Raw genomic sequence first — 19,662 nt, 5'->3', positions numbered from 1 at the left:
TGATCATTGTAGTTCTGAAGAGTGTGTCAGGCCTAAACCAGGTAATCTTGCAGTAAAGGGAAGCTCATCCTTGAACGTCATTATTTCTCTGTCATTGCAGAAGCCAGTCCACTTAATTTTTTTTTTAAAGCTGAGAATTACACAGATAATACAGATCTGCACCATATGTTAATGTGCCTTTGTTTCAGTATTGTAAAAGAAGATTGAACTGATCTTGCTAGTAGGGTAGCAACAGTTCTAGCAAATTATCCAACCTCCGGAGGACTATTTTGGCAGCAATCTTAATTGGAGCTGTCATCTCAGTGCTGTCATTGTATAGCTGTGTTTTAGCAGTTTCTTTTCCAGTCCACCACAATCAGTTCTCTGGCTATCAGAGTGCACAATGGGATCAGTCAGGAACTTGCAGTACCGAGCACTCTTTGATGTAGCTCTTATTACAGCCTAGGTGCTGAACCAGGGAGGCCTTTGTCAGACCAAGTAGGTGGGACATCACTTTCTGAAGCTTCAGTCTCAGTTTTGTCTTCCAGCTGGATGCTACATCCAAGGTAACTTAATTCCACATTGTAATCTCCATGCTCTTGAGATTTATTTTTTTTATTTTTTTTTGAGATGAATTAGTGGCATATGGCGTTTTTGCATTGCAGAAGCATCCCCAGTGATTAATGTAACATGAAGCTTAAAAAACTGCTATTTTACTGAAGAAATATATGGTATTTTCCCCCATTTTCACTGTTTCTACTGGATATAGTTCAGGGTTTAAATCTACACATTTACTTTTGGTCTCTGTTGTACTGTGTAAGAAACCATTGCAGCACAGTAGAAAAATATAATATCTACTGACTCATTATTATACAGAGAAAAAAAAAAATTCTACTTAGATCTGTTGGAAAATTTTTTGCAGTCTTATTTTAAGGCTTATTTTAATTGCTGTTACAAAGTAAACACAGGCTATATCTCTTAAATCAAGTACATTTAAAAAGTGAATGTTTTATTTCTGATAGCTCTGTTAGTTATATCTACCAAGTCTTATGCTTTCATTTGGAATCATATATAAATTGATTTTCTAGACTTATGAGAGCATATTTAGTATTTACAGTTTTCAAAAGCATAATGCTCTGCCAGCCTGTCTTGTTCTCACAGCTAGCAGGACTCTGAACACCTCTGTAAATAAGAATTTAAAAATAAAAAAGGGAAGGGAAGGACAAACAAGAAGAGACAGGCTATCTTTAAAATGTCACGGTTTACAAAAACTTTCATTCACTCATTTGTAGTCATGGAACTGTTTCCACTTCTTTTGAGTTTGTATTTCTGGAAAAATATATTCACCTATGTAAAAATAATTAAGTAATCCTATGTTAAATTTACATGCAAAGGCCCAACCTTATTTAGTGAGCTCAGTGTAAGATTACTGCTGATGAAGAAGGGGTCTGCACTGTAGTTACATGATTTCCAGGACTTTTCACCAAATTAAGCAGTTTTCCAGGATATGTTTCTCATCCTACATATATATTTATATACATCTAACATTGTCTACACTAGTATTCACGACAACTTCATTGACTTACTTTTATGTAAATGCAGGGCCTCTGAATCACCCAGTGTGTGCTGTAGTCATATATTGCAATGTAGTTAACATTGATTCTGCAGTGTTGAGTGTTTTGTGACAACAGTACACCCCACTTTAGCATGGAATTTCCAATTGCAAGAAAAGGTCTGGATGACTAGTTACAAAACACTGATGTAGATACTGGACAGTTCGTATGGTGAATCTGTATCTACATGCCCACAAAAGATTAATCTCTGATCTGCCTGTGAAGTCTTGTCATCTTGCATTAGTACATAAACAAGGCAGTAAAGTTGGGAAGGTGTTAGAAAATCATAGGTCAGCTGTGATTGCAGGCGGCATGCATCTATTTATCTATCCACCCATCCCATCTATTTATTGAGAACAAACTGTGTTTAAAATGGTGGATGCAGGTCAGAAACTGTAATGATCAAAATCAGAAGGCTTTATTTGCAATGTAATTGTGATCAAAGCAACTTTCTTTGACTCAGGTTTCTTATTTTTCATCACTGATGTCTAGTTATTTAGGCATCTATTTCAATGCAGTTACTGTATTATAACTATGTGAACTAAGTATAATAATACACTTGTTATTGTTTGTTATTAATAATTATTAATATAGTAATACACTATTATGCTAATTATAAGTATGTGCAATACATATAGTGTTGAAACAGGTACCTAAAACTTTTCCCAAAATCCTTATCAATACAAACTCCACAAAATTACTCACCCAGAAAGAAACCAAATGCTTTTACCAAACACACACACACACACACACACAACACTAAAGAAAAGTAATTTGAATTCATGAGAAATGTATATTCTTGATAACTTTTCACAAACAACTACTCACCCGAGGATTAATTAAGAAAAATCATGCTGAATAAAAACCAAATGTGTGAAAGTGACAATCTGTTCCTGGACAAACCTTGAGCAGAAAAAAGAAATAAGCAAGTTAGCTAATTATAGTATCCATTATGAATTATTCATTCAGATGAAAATATTGTATCTTTTTTTTAAAGGATTTTTTTTTTCCAGTAGAAATTAAGTTCCTCTAAGGCTGATTTAAATAGTATGATTATAATATCTCTAGTTTCGGAAGAACCCTCAATCCCAATTACAACCAGGGCTAGTTACTGTTAGGTAGATAATAATCATTTTACTTCATTGTCTTGGACAAATTCCCATTTATTGCTGTGTTTTTATAAGCTGAAAAGATGCTAAGACAGTTTTCATTTTTCAATTAAAAGAATCACTGCATATTGGTGATAGAAAAGGAATTAAAAGAGGACATCTTATACTTTCTGCAGTAAGCAGTCACATATTAGGGACCCTAACCCTGCAAGACTAAATGTCTAGATCACACTTATATTAGTGTTTTAATTCAAATAACGAGTAAATATTTTAGGCTAATGACACTTCTTCAAATACATGAATTTATCAATTTCCTTTTATTTCAGTGCTTATCATTATGTTCTCTGTTCTTCTCAGTAGCTCATTCAGACCCTCAGAAGTTATTAATTTCTGCATGTGTTTGTAACCAGCAACATTTCTGTTCAGCTATAGTTCCACTGTTGTTTACTTATGAATTTTTGACTAATTGTATTGGCTACATATTTTACTGTTTTACCCTGCAAGGTAAGATCATAATTTTGCAAGGCAAAAAGGCATTTGCCTTTTGCAAGGCTAGATCATAATCCTGCCTTGTCTTGCCTTTCTTGGCAGATATTCCCACCTTGTGTTAAAATTTATGTTAAATTTCCATCTAGCTGCCCTCTGGCTCTCTTCCTTGTATCTTCCTGTGGTACTGTAATGGAATCTTTGTTCCTTTTATTATGGTGATTGTAGTACTTCGTTCTTGCCTGTGCCTCTGTTTGGAAGATTTGCCCACTACAGTTTTCATTTTACAGACTGCTTTTGAGCCGGCTAAGAAGCATCTGTTCGGTTTTTCAATCATTTTGATACACAAATTCTAAGAATAACCTGAATGATATTGATACTGAACATCATGCCAAGTATAAACAAGATTTAATAGGGGATCGTTCACATGACATATATTTGTTCAAGCCTCTAGAAATACAGATAAGTAGAACAATCATGGCTTAATATGCAAAGCACATGCACAGTATCTTCGAGTCTCAGATTATCTGGAGGTAATGTGTCCAGAAGGCAGAAAAAATTGTGTATACAATGTTGGAAAAGGTTTCAAAAGCAAGATGGAGTATGGACAGAACAAAACAAGGTATAATACTAAGTTAACTAAACTTTTATTTACAGTTCCCTTTTTAAAATTCTGATCTTTGAGGGCCTGTTCTGAGTTATATGGGATTTCAGCGGAATCTGCTATAATGACAGGTCTTTAAGAAAACCATTTTGACAGATATTTTTATTCTTTGTTTACTACTACTGAACAGAAAAATAGCTGCAGGTTGAATAGAATGTGTAGGGGCTGGAGACAGATACAAAACCACTTATTATAATTGTCCAAATTCCAAAGAAAATTCTTTTGATGAACTTGTTTTGATTCTGACTGATCATAACTGTATTTTTACCATTTTTACTACAAACTACTGAACTCAAATGTAATGCTAAAATGATTGTAGAAGCTGTCAAGTTTAACTGTTTTTATGGCATATGTAACAGGTAGCAGTTCTCATAGGATTATTCGTAGAATCATAGAATATCTAGAGTTGAAAATGATCCACAAAGGGATCCCCAGAGGGTGCAGAACCTTCCCCTAACCCCCAGCCTGACCCTCCCCTGTCCCAGCTCCATGCCGTCCCCTCGGATCCTGTCACTGTCCCCAGAGAGCAGAGCTCAGCGCCTGCCCCTCCGCTCCCCTCGTGAGGGAGCTGCAGGCCGCCATGAGGCCTCCCCTCAGCCTGCTCTGCTCTGGGCTGAGCAAACCAAGGGGCCTCAGCCTCTCTTCATACATATTGCTCCCTAGACAATACAATATCTTCATAGAACTCTTTTAGACACTTTCTCATAGCTTTATGTCCTTCTTAGATTGTGGTGCACACCATCCTCGAGGTGAGGCTGCCCAGCGCAGAGCAGAGCAGGACAATCCCTTCCCTCACCTGGCTGGCAGTGCTGGGCCTGATGCACCCCACGTTATGGATGGCCCTCCTGGCTGCCAGGGCATGCTGATGGCTCGTGTTTAACTTGCCCCTCATCCCCCAGTCTGTACGTACAGCCAGGGTTGCCTCTTCCCAGCTACAGAATCCAACACTTGATCTTGTTAAATTTCATATATTTGGTTATTGGAGAGCCCAGCTCTCCAACTTGTCAGTGTATATATATATATTTGGCAAATGGCAAATTGGGTGTCATATCTGGTAATATTATGTAAATTATCTGAATACATAAGACAAAACATAATTCTTGGCTGAAAGCAAGTCTGATACAAGTGTATCAATGGATTATAATGGAGCCATTATGATACATCACAAATTTTATAAAGATTGGCTACAAAATTCCACATCACCATTGATTCTGAATAGTTGTACTTTGTCTAGGTTTACTATTTTTCTCCTAATCAATATAAAAATTCTACAGGTCATCTCAATAGCTCACAGTTATGAGAACTTAAACAAATCAGGAAGTGTAATAAATGAGATAACTGGTACCGTCATTACTCATACGAAAAGGGAAAGGGTATGTCTTTTTCTCTTTTACCCTAGATGATGGGAGTGTTTTCTAGCATTGAGGAGTCATATTTATTACACATATCTTTCCTCTGAATGTTTTTGCTTATATCTCATTACAAAAGTTTAGCAGCCTAAGATCAATCAAGCTGAAATCCAGAGAACAGGGTACTGTGGTATCTTAGTATTAGTGTGCAGTATTGCTTTTTGTGGATTAGATTACCTCCTAAGAGTACAGTGGCAAATGTCACTTTTACACAGAACTCAGAAAACTACAGTGAAGACTATAGTGCTTTTGCAGGAAGGAATATCTTGTCTCTGGAAGAACTAATTTCCAGAGTGTTTCCAACTGAGGTACGTTTTTTTTTCCTTTTATTTCTGAAATAAAAAAAAAAAATACTGAATCCATCCAGGAAATGTTTATAACTCTACTTCAAAGTTATTAATGTATTACAGTTGCACTTAATACATCAAATCCTTATACTTTTTTTAAAGTGCAAGTGTAAGTAAAGCATGCTTGCTGAGTTATTCATAGTTCTTGGACGTGGTGTATAGACATATATAGATCTAACAGTGTATGAATAGATATGAACACATTTCTGTCCTGAAGAGCTTGCAATCTGAACAGAGAAGACAGGATAACAGAATAAAATAATACTTACCTCATGTTTATAATTACCAAACTGATGCATAGAGAATTGCTACAAGAAATTGCCAGTAGGAAGCCTGAGGAAAAACTTGATCTCCCGGGTACCATTGTGCTTTACTAACTTCCTTTCAGCTGTTAAATTTATTCATTCTGTTGGCCAACGCAGCCACAAAACTACTATTTCAAAATAGTCAGTAAAGTCTGGTAATCTGCATGGATATGTAAATTTATCACTGATACTGGATTATTCAGCCTGAAAGACAGACCTTGATTAGAAATTATTTCATTATAAATGTCACTGATGGATTTTTATTGCTTTAAATGAATGGACAAAAATGCAATTTTTATCTCTGAATAGTACCCACAGAACCTACATTTGTGTGACCAGGACAGCACTTCTCCATAGTAGCTGAGAAATCTTTTAACAGAAACATCAGTTTGATAATCTTACATACTATAAGTTGATTAACATGAGCAAAGCACCCACCAAATTCACTGAACTATGGTGTATTCACTTCCATGAACTACAGGACTGTGCTTGTATTGATGGATTAGAACTGAACGCTTTTCCTTATTAAATTTCAGCAAATCTTTGATTTGATACAGCTTGTTTTGAAAAGCAGTGCTTTTGGCACTGAGAAAAAAAAATAAATTAGGTCACAGCTCATCTACATTCCAAAATGCAGTTAACTGCTATTTTAATGCCTGTAGCAACAACTTAGGAAATGAAACATTAAAAGGACAGTGAGTTTAACATTATGTAAGTATGAGAAGGCAGGCTCAAACAATTAGGTTGAAAATATATTTAATTCTAGGAGTAGTTAAAATTATTTCTTCAGGATCTGGATGCTCACAGCCAGACTGTGATACTGTCAGAACCAAAGCAACTGTAAGAACATGCAGCTTATTCTCTGCTCTCTCTACAGGACACCACTGTTTGTCAGAAACAGGTTTGGCATAGGTTAGGGTAGTAATGTCCTAACACACTATACAAAAGATTAATCTATCAGAGATTGTCTGTCAAATTATAAATTTTCCTTTCTCACTAGTGGTTTCAGCTGCAGCTTTCCCAAACTTTGGCTTTGTGTTAGCTACATTGACATTTGATCTTTGCCTATGCCAAAAACGATGAGTGCTTTGTTATAGAAAAATTCACTTGATCTCTCTAAATCCTATGAAGTAATTCAGCAACCTGAATTCATTTGATCACAATATATATTTGTTTTCCCATTTTACATTCCAGGAAGTGAAACAAACAAAATTGACTTGGCTCTAGAGGCATGTGCCTTTGACTATGTTGATCCAAGTCTGGTTCCCTCCACACACACTCTGCCCCCAGGATGTTCATTAGATGCTGAATGTCAAAATTATCTTCCAAAGTTTATGCTTGCAATTTTATGCATATTTCCTTGTGGGAAAAGACATCAAATCTTAGAGTGATAATAAATCTTTATTTTTCTAGGTGAACCTCTAGAACCTGACCCAATGAAAGTGACCTCATATTAAAAAGAAATTGATTTTAAATAAAGTGGACACCTATATCCATCTTTCCAGTTATTTAAGAAAAGATTTCTTATTTATTTAAGACAGATAAAAATACTCAAAAATCATTCAACATCCCATTGTAAAATCAATGTTTTAATATAGAAAGTCAAGCCTCTAAGAAACTGTCATCAAGGTCATTTAAATTTCATATCTCAATTGTGATCTTACTTAAGAACCACACTTTTATCAAATCCTAACCACCTTTTGTTTATTGATGTGACAGCATATTTCCTGAGTTCAATGGACTTCACTGACTCAAAATAACTACTACTTGCCAGCAAAACTTCTTTTTTAAAAAGTACAAATTTTGATGCATATCTTTGTATGATGTGATGCTGTGAATGTGATGAAGGATTTCTTTTAGAAATTGTGAAGTCACATGCCCACCCAAAACAATGTAAATGCATTTTTTGATGTAGCATATTTCATTTTTTCCAGACTGTTTATTTGATACTTAATGGCAGCCTATTTGTTTTATTACCGTGGTTACACTGGTGCCATTTGAGGAATTATTTACAGGCCAGCTATGTGCAGCTATGACATTTGGTGTTGACATGCGCCAGATTAGTTTTAGTGCCAATTTTAACAATGCTTCATGGCATTTAGAGAAAAGATCTTGGGAGCACAACTGAGTCTCAGAAAGAACCATTGGGTACATGAGAATGCTTGCTGAGCATGTGGATACATGGTGATATGCAGTGGGCATAGTGTAAAATTCATCCCATGTGTTTTTGTTTGTTTGTTTGTTTCTGTTTTGTTTTGTTTTGAATGGAGAATTTTGAGTAAAAAATTCTCACTTCCCTGAGCGTGCTGAACTCTGCCATCCTGAGCCTGATGTCTTGCTGCTCACCCTCCTCCCTTGTGCTCACTTCGGCAGCACATATGCTAAAATTGGAACAGTACAGAGAAGGTTAGCATGGCCCCTGTGCAAGGATGACACACAAATTCATGAAGTATTCCATATTTTTGAGGGATGTCACAGGTCTCTGTGGCGCAACTGGTCAGCGCGTTCGGCTGTTAACCGAAAGGCTGGTGGTTCGAGCCCACCCAGGGACGTGGGTGCCCATGTTTTTTGGTTTTGGACCCCTCGCTACAAGAAGGACATTGAGGTGCAAGTCCAGAGAAGGGCAACAAAGTTGGTGAGGAGTCTGGAGAACAAATCTTAGGAGGAGCAGCTGAGGGAGCTGGGGTTGTTCAGCCTGGAGAAAAGGAGGCTCAGGGGTGACCTTATTGCACTCTACAGGTACCTCAAAGGAAGCTGTAGCAAGGTGGGGGTTGGTCTGTTCTCCTACATGCCTGGTGACAGGACGAGGGGGAATGGACTAAAGTTGCTCCAGGGGAGGTTTAGGTTGGATATTAGGAAACACTTCTTTACTGAAAGGGTTGTTAGGAATTGGAATGGGCTGCCCAGGGAAGTGGTGGAGTCACCATCCCTGGAGATCTTTAAAAGGCGTTTAGATATAGAGCTTAGTGATATGGTTTAGTGGAGGACTGGTTAGTGTTAGGTCAGAGGTTGGACTCGGTGATCTTGGAGGTCTCTTCCAACCTAGACGATTCTGTGATTCTGTGAACTTCTGCTGCTTCCTGGTCACTGTAGCAAATACTTCCATCAGTTACTGCACATCTGAACAGTTTATTCTAGATTGCATGCGGCAGGTCCAGCAAAGCACCTACTAGGTTGTTGTGTCCAGCCTGTGTCTAGAATTGCCCCTAGAAATTTGCGGGATGCCTATACCTATTTGTGTAGTAACGTATACAAAATGTATTAGAGCAGTTACAGTCAGCAAGCAACTTCTTGTGCTGCCTGGTTCCTGGCTGCAGTTACCCCATGCTGTGTACCCTGAACACTAGGTTCATTGGCATTTCTTTCATCCTGTCTTGTGCTGCCCACAAACTCTAGCTTTACTAGTGATTTCTTCTAAAAACATGCAGGTAGCTTAAGGAAATATACTCAGGAAATATCTGCTACATCTTTTATCTGCTAATAGACAAACTTTAATCTGAGAGTTTAGAGAAAATAATTATTAGTAACAATAATCCAAGGAATTATATATTTTTTTTTTACTAAAAATATATTAATCCGTTCTTGTTCTATTGGGTGATATTTTCACTTACAGGGAGAAACTTGTGGATCTGTAGAGATGGCATGTGCATTATTTGATTTAGGTAGAGGGTTTAGGTAGACTTTTAATGTATTAGTCTTGTATTTTAAAGTTCTGAAATGTTGGTGATTTCTGGTTATCATCAACAAAATCAGATGATAAGGTAATTTCCAGAATTAAGAACTTGCAATACTTCTAGAAATCAAAAAAGCCTAGTTGTATTTTCATCCTCCTGAACTGAATGGAAAGAATTTTTGTTTTTGTTTTTGCAGGCTTTGAAAGAGATTAGGGGCTTTGTATGTGAACTCAACTGAGGATTAAAAAGCAGTTTCTATCACTCTGCTTTGGTAGATTTTTTAATGTTTTTGCTTTTAGAGAAATTATTAGTTAAGGTATTGTAGTGGAAAATCATGAGATGCTTTAATTGTCATTTCTAAATGTTATGATATGCCTAAGAACCTGGAGGGAGGCCAGAGACTGAGATTTCATTTAAGTAAATGCATATGCTGTTCCAAAAAGTACAATCTCAAAGAAAAACCAGTTCACTGAGCCTTTGTTATATATGCTTTTTTAAAGGGAATTTCAAGTGGCAGCTGCTCTGGAAAAAAGAATAAACCAGTGACTTGGTTAAATCAGTGACTTTGGTTAATAAATCAATTAGTTGCCTTCACCTCACTCCAGCAAAAAAGGAGACAATACCACGATTTCTTGATAGCTGACTTTGATAATGTGTGATTATTTCATCCACTTGAAGCACTGGTACATTATGAACCACTTGAATCATAAGTGACACTTCGTGTTTGTAGTTTCATTGCTGAAAAGTGACTAGACAATGTGTGCTCTGCCAAGCCTGCATATGTCACAAAGCGCCACGCATAATGCAATTATGTGGAGAACCGTGAAAATCTATACATTGCTACTTGATCTGTTTGAATTTGCAGAATAATGCTACCTTAGTATCTCAGGTCTTGGGCTTTTCTTTGAGCATCTCTAGGAGTGTTTTTGAAGACAAGTTGTACAAGACAGGGCCATAGGTAAATCAGAAGAGTGATATTTCCACTTTTGTGAAAGCAGCTGTAAGCAAAACCATGAGCTGTTTGAATTTATTCTTCTCATGGGATTTCCCTAAAAAGTGAACATCTTTTAGATGAGATAAAAAAAAATAAAAGATAAAGATAAGATAAAAACATCTATCCCCTTTAAAAGGTGAGAATGGAGAAATCCCTCTCTGTACTAAAAGATTAGCTGTGTTCTGGCAGCTTCAGACATAAGCATTTCCATCAACTTTAACTAGTGCTAGTTAGTTCTTCAAAAGTTATTATTAACTGTTATTATTATTACTGTTATAATTATTATTATTATTGAAGTTATTATTAACTCATCTCTAAACTGATCTCTTAAAGGAACAACAAATAGGCATCAATGTTTAGGTTCATGTAAACCTAATCTCTTTGAAATTTACAAAAGCTTTATCTACTACTCATCTCTGAGTTCTGAATATGTTATAATTTTTCTAAAAATGTGAAAATAATATTTTAAATCTAGGGATAAAATATGAGGTATTTTTAGTTTGTTCTGAATAAAGTATGGTTGGTTATATTTGGAATTGTACTGCAGTTTCTATAACATCCAGACCAGGAAACTAATTATATACTTTGACTATGTCTAGATTATTTTCGGATCTACAACAAACAAGTGCTTAGATGGAGTTTGGATTGAGACCAAGTCAAGTTTGGTATGAATTTGATCAGATATAAATCATCATACCACCACAGATTAGTGCTTTTAGTGCTATGTATACACATGCCTTGCTTCATAAAGAATGTAATGACGTTTGTTAATAGTAGTACGTTATTGTTATATTGGAGTGCCTGAAAGAGTTTAACTGGAATAAATGCTTTGGCTTGTTGCTGAAACTGTAGCTCTAGTACTGCATCTCATATTGTCCTTTGTGGCTGAATGGTCCAGTTGCATTGCTGTGTACACAGGGCTTGTTCTCAGGATGGCTGGAGTGGTCTCACAGTGAGGGGCAGCTAAGCACCACCACGCTGCTCTCCTTCCCTAAGCACAATACAATGACTGACAGTGTCGGAGCTTCCAACACTACCAGTGAAGGAAAAAAAGGTTAAACTGTGTTGAAAGTAATAGTGCAGACAGTTGATTTGGAATTTACCTGTAAAAGAATAGGACCTATACAAGGAGAAAAAGATACTTTCAACTCTTGCACGGGAGCACTGTGTAGGCTCTCTGAGAAAACCCCGAAAGCTATTGGTCTGAATGCCAAGGGGACTAGAGATTATTGTTGGTAATGCCATTAGAGTTTGCAAGCTTCTCCTTTGTGAGCTAAGGACTTAATATTGTTCTCAGATTTGTAGGCACATTTCCAAAAACTTTTTAAATCTTAACTAATAAGAATTCACTGCTGAAGATTTTATAGATTACACTAGGGTGGCTTCAGATATAAAATATGTAAGAATGTATACTAAGAATGTGTAAAGCAAAATGAATCTTCTAGTACTAGTTATTAGTAAAAATATTTAAACTTTACTATATATGTACACTATATTATAATTCTATATATTATGCATGCTATATATTGTAGTGTTTTATATATATATATATATAATATACATTATGTGACTAGCTACAGTCTCAAAGTTTATTAGAATCATTAAAGCAACCAGCGACACCTTTTTACTCAGCAGGCATTCTCCCTCTGGGAGAATTTCTCTGTCTCTGGGTAAATGAACTCTGTGATAGACTGATTCACAGGATTTGAGGGGAAGTATCTTTCTCAGGCTATGAATATGATAAGAATATCACTGTAATTGTCATCATATGGGAATACCACAACCCCAGCAGTTAGATGTGCTTATCGATACTGTATAACTACTAAGAAAACTCTATGGAGAGATTCACAGGTTATGTTTGTTTCTTTTTTTCTCCTATCATGTTCTCACACTATCTATAAATACTTTATAGGGAAGATAAAAAAAAAAAACAAAAAACAAAAAACAACAAAAAAAAACATACATGCATGTATCTATGTATCTTCTGGTCTGCTAAGCTTGTGAGCCACTGTATGTATTAAATTAATGAATTGCTCTAGCAAAGAAATTTCAAAGTCAACAAGAATTGATTGGCACTGTTTTTAAGCAGTCCATTATTAGGAATTTTTAAATTCAAAACTAGATCCAGCTTTTCCATATTCTGAAAAGATCAGTAGACTTGTATGTTTGTTTTGAAAACAAATCAGTGAGTGATTTGCTTTCATAGGATCAAAGTTTAGTGTGCATTTTTTGGCTGAAAACACAAATATTCTAGGCATATATGCATATATTCAATACAGGTTTTTTTCTTCATCTTGATGAGGTGAGACAGCTCTTCTATGAAGAGAACTGAGGATTCAGTGCAGCACTTTTAAAGGTTGCTATGAGCACCCAACTAAAGAAAAACCTGTTCAGTGAGCAGTTTAAGGCTCTACATTCTTGTAATAATTTTGCATCCATGTATCACAGCAACAGTTCAGAGGAAAAATAGTCCAACTTTTCAAGAGCATAACTGTAATGGGAAAAGTTTTCTTTTTCTTACTGCATCTTTGCCCAATTCATTTTTCCATACTCTTAGATCACTAGGTGTACAATGGTGTTATTATTGATTATTAATTATTTTTAATATTATAACAAGAATCATAACGATACTAAGCTATTCAGACGCTAAAAGAGACTATGGAAGTACCTTAAGTATACGTAGCATAAAAGTTTCCTGTAGGATTATTCTGGTAACATGAAGCTGGTTCCACTACTGTGTCATCTGCTCAAGTATTTTGGTTTTTGAATCAATATATTTTTCTTTCACATGGTGGTATGTATGTATGTATTGTTAATTATCATTTATTGGTATACACACTGAAATGGGACTGCTTGGTTCCAAACTGTCACCATAACATCTTTTTTTTTTTTTTTTGGCTCATGAATGAAGCCTTCAAAATCAATTTACCTCAAGAACTCATCAGTGATTAGGGCATCGTGTTGCTGTGGTAGTGAGCATTTAAAATATCACTGTGTGGGTGGTGGGTTGGCATGTGACTTTTTACAACCCAAGCCCTTCTGATTAAAGAAAATGTGAAGTAAAAGTAAATCAGAAGTAATTTTCTCTTTACAAGTTCAGATTTCATTTATATCTATATATACTAAATATGTATAAACTATATTAACCTGCTCTCATACAATTTCGCTTATGTAATTTGATGATTAATCTACAGTTGATTTAAGGATTGTTTGCTGAGCAGAACAAAGTCAAGATATTAGATGATGAAGCAAAACCAAACAGTTGTATTCTTATTTTTATATCTTGATTGCGTAGACTCCCAGTACTGCCAGGTGCAAAGCTCTTAACAGGTTGTAAAGATTTTATATGGCTCTTGGAAAGCACATTTGTAAGTGTTTGTATGTATATCACTGTGTCTGTCTGTGCTTGTATAAAAGTATTTCAGGTGCAGAGTTTCTCTATGTCCTCCTTCTCCACTCCACATGGAACAATCTGTTGCTGTGACCACTTTTGCAGTGAGTCAATGTCTATTTAAATCTAGGAGGTTAGCAACATGCAGTCAATCACTGGATTTCATTGGCTGAACATTCCCAAGAGTTTTATAATTAGTTAAGTAGTCTTCTCTACTTAAAATGCCACACAATTTTTCCAGGCATACATTGTGAATTTAGAGCATTCTCTCTCTCTCTCTCTTTATTTATTTTTTTTTTAAAAGAATAATTTCCTCCTTAAATGTCAGAGATGTTGTTAAATAAAGAGCAGATATGAATATATAAACACGTGGAATGTAGGTACAGAATTGGATTTTTAAGACACACACACTACCAACAAAACAAAGTGCAGATCAGCTACAAAAACTTTATCCCATGCTTAGAGAAATGAGCTTAGAAGATGCATGATGCAATTGAAACAACCAAGCTCGCTTCCACTCAGCTCTGCCAATTAGCATTTAAGAACATTTGAGATTGTTTAACTGACTCTCTAGTGATGTACCAAAGGAAACTTAGTGCTGGCAAGAGGCATAGGCAAATAATGTTCTTGCATAGGCCAATATACCTTTTATCTCAACCATTATGGATCTCTTTTATCAACCTGCTCTACACTTAAATGCTCACCTTGTGAAGATGAAGGAAAGAATGTCTGCTAACATTTTATTAGACTCAACTGGAGGAAATGAGGTCCTTAGAAACTTCCTTTCTGAATTCAGATATGGAATGAGGTACCATCAACTAGACTGTGTGTATATTCTGCATTTATCTCTGTTATTCCATCTCACTACTTCCCCTCTCTGTGTTTCTGTTTCTTAAAGCTCCTTTTTTCTCCCTCTTCTCACAGTTCTCTTTAAATATTGTAGTCAACACTGCCAACTATTAAAATATTCTTAACATTATTTCCACATAATGGGCAATGACCAACTTTGACACTTCCCGGCTACAAACCTGACTCTATATTGAGGTAGTCAGTTATATTTAGTGGGTGATATTGGTGGTAGGGGTACAATTGGACCAGATGGTCTTGAAGGCCTTTTCCAAACTTAATGATTCTATGATTCTATGATATTTGATGGTGATGGTCCTTCCTCAAGTCTTGATATCAGCAAGGGGAATGAAAACTGTGCAAGTAACATCATATTTCTTTCACAGCTGTTCAAGTTACTCGTAGTCTGCAGACTTTATGGAAAATCCTCGAGGTTGAATAAGTACAAAAAATTAATCAGACTTAACCTTTGAATTTCTAGGATCTTACTTATCATTTTGCATTTTTTGTTTGGAAACAAACAAATCATGGGATTGTAGGATCATAGGATGGTTTGGGTTGGAAGGGACCCTAAAGATTTTCTAATTCCCCTGGCATGGTTCCCCATGGGCAGGGAGGTTGGAATATTCAAAATAATATATTCAAAATACATATTAAAATATTTACTGTTGATACACTGTATCTTATAAATCTTTAGGTATTTCTACCTTAAAATGCTCAGAAATCATGAAATAACTATTCAAAATTAAGAAAACCTGCAGCAATGTCATGAATTATTGACTAAATTGTAAACTGTGAGTTTTCTTTCACTTTTTTGGTATTATGGTGCTTAGAAATACTTTAGATCACATTTTCCATCATTTTTCCTGAAAATGGAATAATTTTCCACCTTTTTGGCTGATTCATCAGGCTAAATATATTTTTAACTTGAACACATTTTACCATATTTAACATTTTCAGAAACAAAGCAACAAGCAATACAAAACACAAAGTATTTTAAGACCTTCATAAAATAATGAAATTTTACAGTACTGTATTACACATTATTTTCCCAGGGCTCAGTACTATATGATAGGAAAGGAGAAGAGCATGGATTCTGTATGACAATAAGAAAGAGCTGTTAATAAATATTTGCATAAGCCATCACAAGTCAGAAGACTACTGAGGATTTCCTAAGGTCACTCAGAAACCCCTTTGAGTATCCACTTTAAATGTTTATAATGTTCTCACAGAAGACTTAAAATAATAATTATGGAGGCTGTTAGTAGCTTCAAGGATCTGTGTTTTTGTTGCACTTTAGAATGACAACCATCTGGAAAACTGTTATTGGCACCTACCCTAATGTCAGTAATAAGTAAAAATCTTTGGATATATCTGGGAAGGGTGTGGGGGATTCACTTTCCTATCTTTAGGCAAAAGATGGGTTTATATATAAATACTTTATCTAATCTTAAACTTAGTAAAACTTCAGATATTAAAGATTTCAAACTTGCATTTTTTTTTCAATTGAAAATATTGAAATATAAAAAATAAGTAATATTCATTGTAAAAATCTTCCATTTCATACAAGAACATATCCTCCACGTCCCTGGCTGTATATGAAAGAAGAATTTCTTTGAAAGAAAAAAAAAAAGCGTCTTAAGAAGACACAGATTATTTCTCTTCAGCATGTTATACTTCCATGCTATTCAGTATAAATTTCTGTACTATTTACATGTATAGTCAGCAAGTTAGGTAAATCTCTGTCACATTTACCTATTATTTTTCCTTGTTTACAAATAAGAGTGACTGCAAGAAAGAAATATTCTTTGACATTTAATGGAGAAAAAACTGTGTCCTACTGAGTTAAGGATCAAGACCCTCAGCATGGTGCTAAAGAAAGTTAAATATTTGACAATGTAGTTATTGAGCAGCTAGAGATGGAAATACAGAGATAAGTTTATTTGCCTTTTCTTAGAACTAGCATGAATTCTTTCAACAAGGTGTGTACTTTCTTGCAGGGCTGTCAGTGCAGAAACCTCTTTGTAAGACAAAGGCCTATGATTTTTCTCTGAAAAATGAAACAGTTCTCATTCTTTCCTTTCAGGACATGTTCAAAGGACAGAAAAAGCTGTAGAAAAACTTGTACCATGCTAGAGCAGGTGTAGTTTGAGCTCCTTTTATTGTGTTAAATATCATACTCCAGGAGACTGCTGTTAACTACTAAACTACAGAGACACATACCAGTTTTTCTTCTCACCCAGGTGGCTTTTCTTCACAATTACTTGGCTTCAACAGGATGAGTCTGCTTCCAAATGGCATCGTGGCTGTCATAGTTCAGAGAGAAGGCAAGAGATTTGAATTCACATCACCCCAGAGAAAGGTGAAAACTGAAACCTCTGGTGCTGTGAGCTGTAGTCACTGCAATGCCAGTAGTTTAAAATAAATCTTTTCTCTTCCATGCAAGCTGTATGCTGCCCTGCCTCTATTGGTTCTACTGTCCTTTGGAAGAGAAGCATTGCCCTATTTAATGTGCAAAGGTGGATTTGGTTTAGGTACCATACAGGCAAACAACTGCCCTACAGAGACTTGCCTGAAATATTAGGGTCATTCTCACAAATGGGCTGTTAAATGCCAATGGAAACTAAGGCATTATTTGAGTTTATAGACCTTAAGGATTAGTGGGGAATTAAGCAGGGAATAAAGAATCACAGTTCAAAATTTAGACATCTCTCCAAGTCCCAAATCGTCTTTGATTCTAAAATACATACACAATCTGCAAATATGTTTTAAGTCATATGATATACTTTAGTCACATTTCTGTGCTAAAAGTAAGGCATTTTAGTAAATGCAGAATACATGCAGAATATTACAACATGTCACAGTGTTTTAAGACCTTAAAGAAGCTGTCAGTCTTTTCTTCCATAGGCTTAACTTTTATTGAAGGTACATCTGCCACCTTGTCTATAAACCAGCCAGGACCACTGCTCTGCCTTCTCTTCACCTCTTGTCCAGCAATGCTGTAAGACCATTAAAGTTTACAAACCCATCTTCTATGTTTGTACACTTCACTTGCAAGCTGCAGGAATATGTTCTTGTGGTCATCTTTTTCTTTTTCAAACTTTCCCGGTCATCCTTATTCTTCAGAAAGATGCAATCTAGTTGCATGTTTATTTTTCTTCAAATAAGTGAGATGACAGATTAATATGTAAGCCTGTATAAGTAGTGCTAATGGGACAGATCATTTTCTTAGCTGTGTATTTCAAGTACAGTAGAAAATGGCCACACATTTCTTTGGACCTATCCATAAAAGTATCACAAATAGGATATAAAAGAGAAGAATATGCAATGTTCTAATGACAGATGTGATCTGTTTTATTTGCACATAAACCTTCTGGCAGTAGTCTAATTTTGGTGTGGTGTTCTCCTTCATTCCTTTAGTACTGTTGTCATAACCTATGGTCAAAATGAAAGGCCCAAAGATCTAGCTGATTATTCTCCTCATGGTGTGGCTTCTAATCAGTTAATGAATCTATAACATATGTTGCCAGCTGTGCCAGCAGTGTGTGTGTGTTTGTGCATATGTGCATGCTATCAGGGATACATCCTCAGCCTTGCTGCTGGCTGGACCTGGGGTCATGGAGGCACAACAGCCTCATCTCTGAAGCTGGGACAAGAGGGGTCCACCTGGGTCCTGTAGTCCACCATATGAGACAAGAGGAATCAGAAAAAAAAAAAAAAAAAAAAAAAAAAAAAAAGGAAAACTTCATTAATGCTAGTTTTTTCTATTCTCAGAAGAAGAAACTGAGCAGAGTGCACTGCTAAGTTGCAGAGAACTCTCCACATTTCTCAGTGTTTCAGGGGAGCCAAAATGTTTCACAAGCTACAGACTGCAGATATTTTTGCAAAGATCTACAAGTTGTGCATCTTCATTCTGGCCATGCTTATGTCCTTCATATGCTAAAAGCCCTATGAAGATGTCTTAAATGAACAGCTGAGAATTCACCTTGTGTATGGTTTTACTACCTGTGTTGTAACCTGGAAATATCACAGAATTATACTATGGTTTGGGTTGGAAGAGATCTTAAGGATCACCTAATTCCAACCCCCCTGACATAGACAAGGACACCTCCCACTAGATCGGGGTCTCACAGCCCCATCCAGCCTGGCCTTAAACAATTCTAGGGATGGGGTATCCTCAGTTTCTCTGCGCAACCTGTGCCAGTGCCTCACCATCCTCAGAGTAAAGAATTTCTTCCTTAATATAAGGCTACCCCTTTTTAGTATAAGGCCCCTTGTCCTCTCACTACACTTACAAAGAGTCCCTCCACAGCTTTCTTGTAGGCCCCTTTTAGGTACTGGGAGGCTGCTATAAGGTGTCCCCAGAGCCTTCTCTTTTCCAGGCTGAACAACCCCAACTCCCTCAGCCTGTCTTCATAGGAGAGGTGCTTTAGCCCCCTGATCATCTTTGTGGCCCTCCTCAGGACTCATTTCGTTCCCTCCAGTGTGTCAACCGCACCACACAGCTTGGTGTCATTGGCAAACTTGCTGAGGGTACACTCAATTTCATTCCCCATGTCACTGACAAAGATGTAAACAGTGCCAGTCCCAATACTGACCCCTGAGAAATACTAAATGCATGAGTCAGACTCATGCCAGTCAGAAAATATGCATGAGTCAGAGTGCATTATTTAAAGCAGAAATTGGCAGGATAGTTTCCCATAATTACATTTGGGGATCTGCAGAATTAAACATTTCAAGAGCCCTGAATCAAAATAGATTTATATTCCTTTTTCTCCTTATTTCTTATTTTATTTAAGTTCTAATTTCATTTCTTATTTTTATCTTATTTTTCCAGTTAAAACA

General features: G+C 36.2%; 1 long non-coding RNA gene and 2 other non-coding genes across 4 annotated transcripts in view; all 3 read left to right on the top strand.

The window, feature by feature from the left end:
- Positions 1-362: 362 nt before the first annotated feature.
- The window catches only part of LOC137855269 (uncharacterized), a 132,266-nt gene continuing 112,966 nt past the window's right edge, over positions 363-19,662 (top strand). For both annotated transcript variants that reach the window (XR_011095658.1, XR_011095659.1), the window contains exon 1: positions 363-545. This is a non-coding gene — a long non-coding RNA (uncharacterized lncRNA). The remainder of the gene's footprint in view (positions 546-19,662) is intronic.
- LOC137856588 (U6 spliceosomal RNA) lies at positions 8,270-8,376 on the top strand. The gene has a single exon (XR_011096607.1). It is a non-coding gene; the product is annotated as a U6 spliceosomal RNA (small nuclear RNA).
- On the top strand, positions 8,391-8,464 carry TRNAN-GUU (transfer RNA asparagine (anticodon GUU)). The gene has a single exon. It is a non-coding gene; the product is annotated as a tRNA-Asn (tRNA).

The sequence above is a fragment of the Anas acuta genome, chromosome 4 (assembly GCF_963932015.1).
Source record: "Anas acuta chromosome 4, bAnaAcu1.1, whole genome shotgun sequence".
Taxonomy (NCBI): domain Eukaryota; kingdom Metazoa; phylum Chordata; class Aves; order Anseriformes; family Anatidae; genus Anas; species Anas acuta.
The sequence above is the reverse complement of the archived record's forward strand: the minus strand, read 5'-3'. Positions and strand labels throughout refer to the sequence as shown.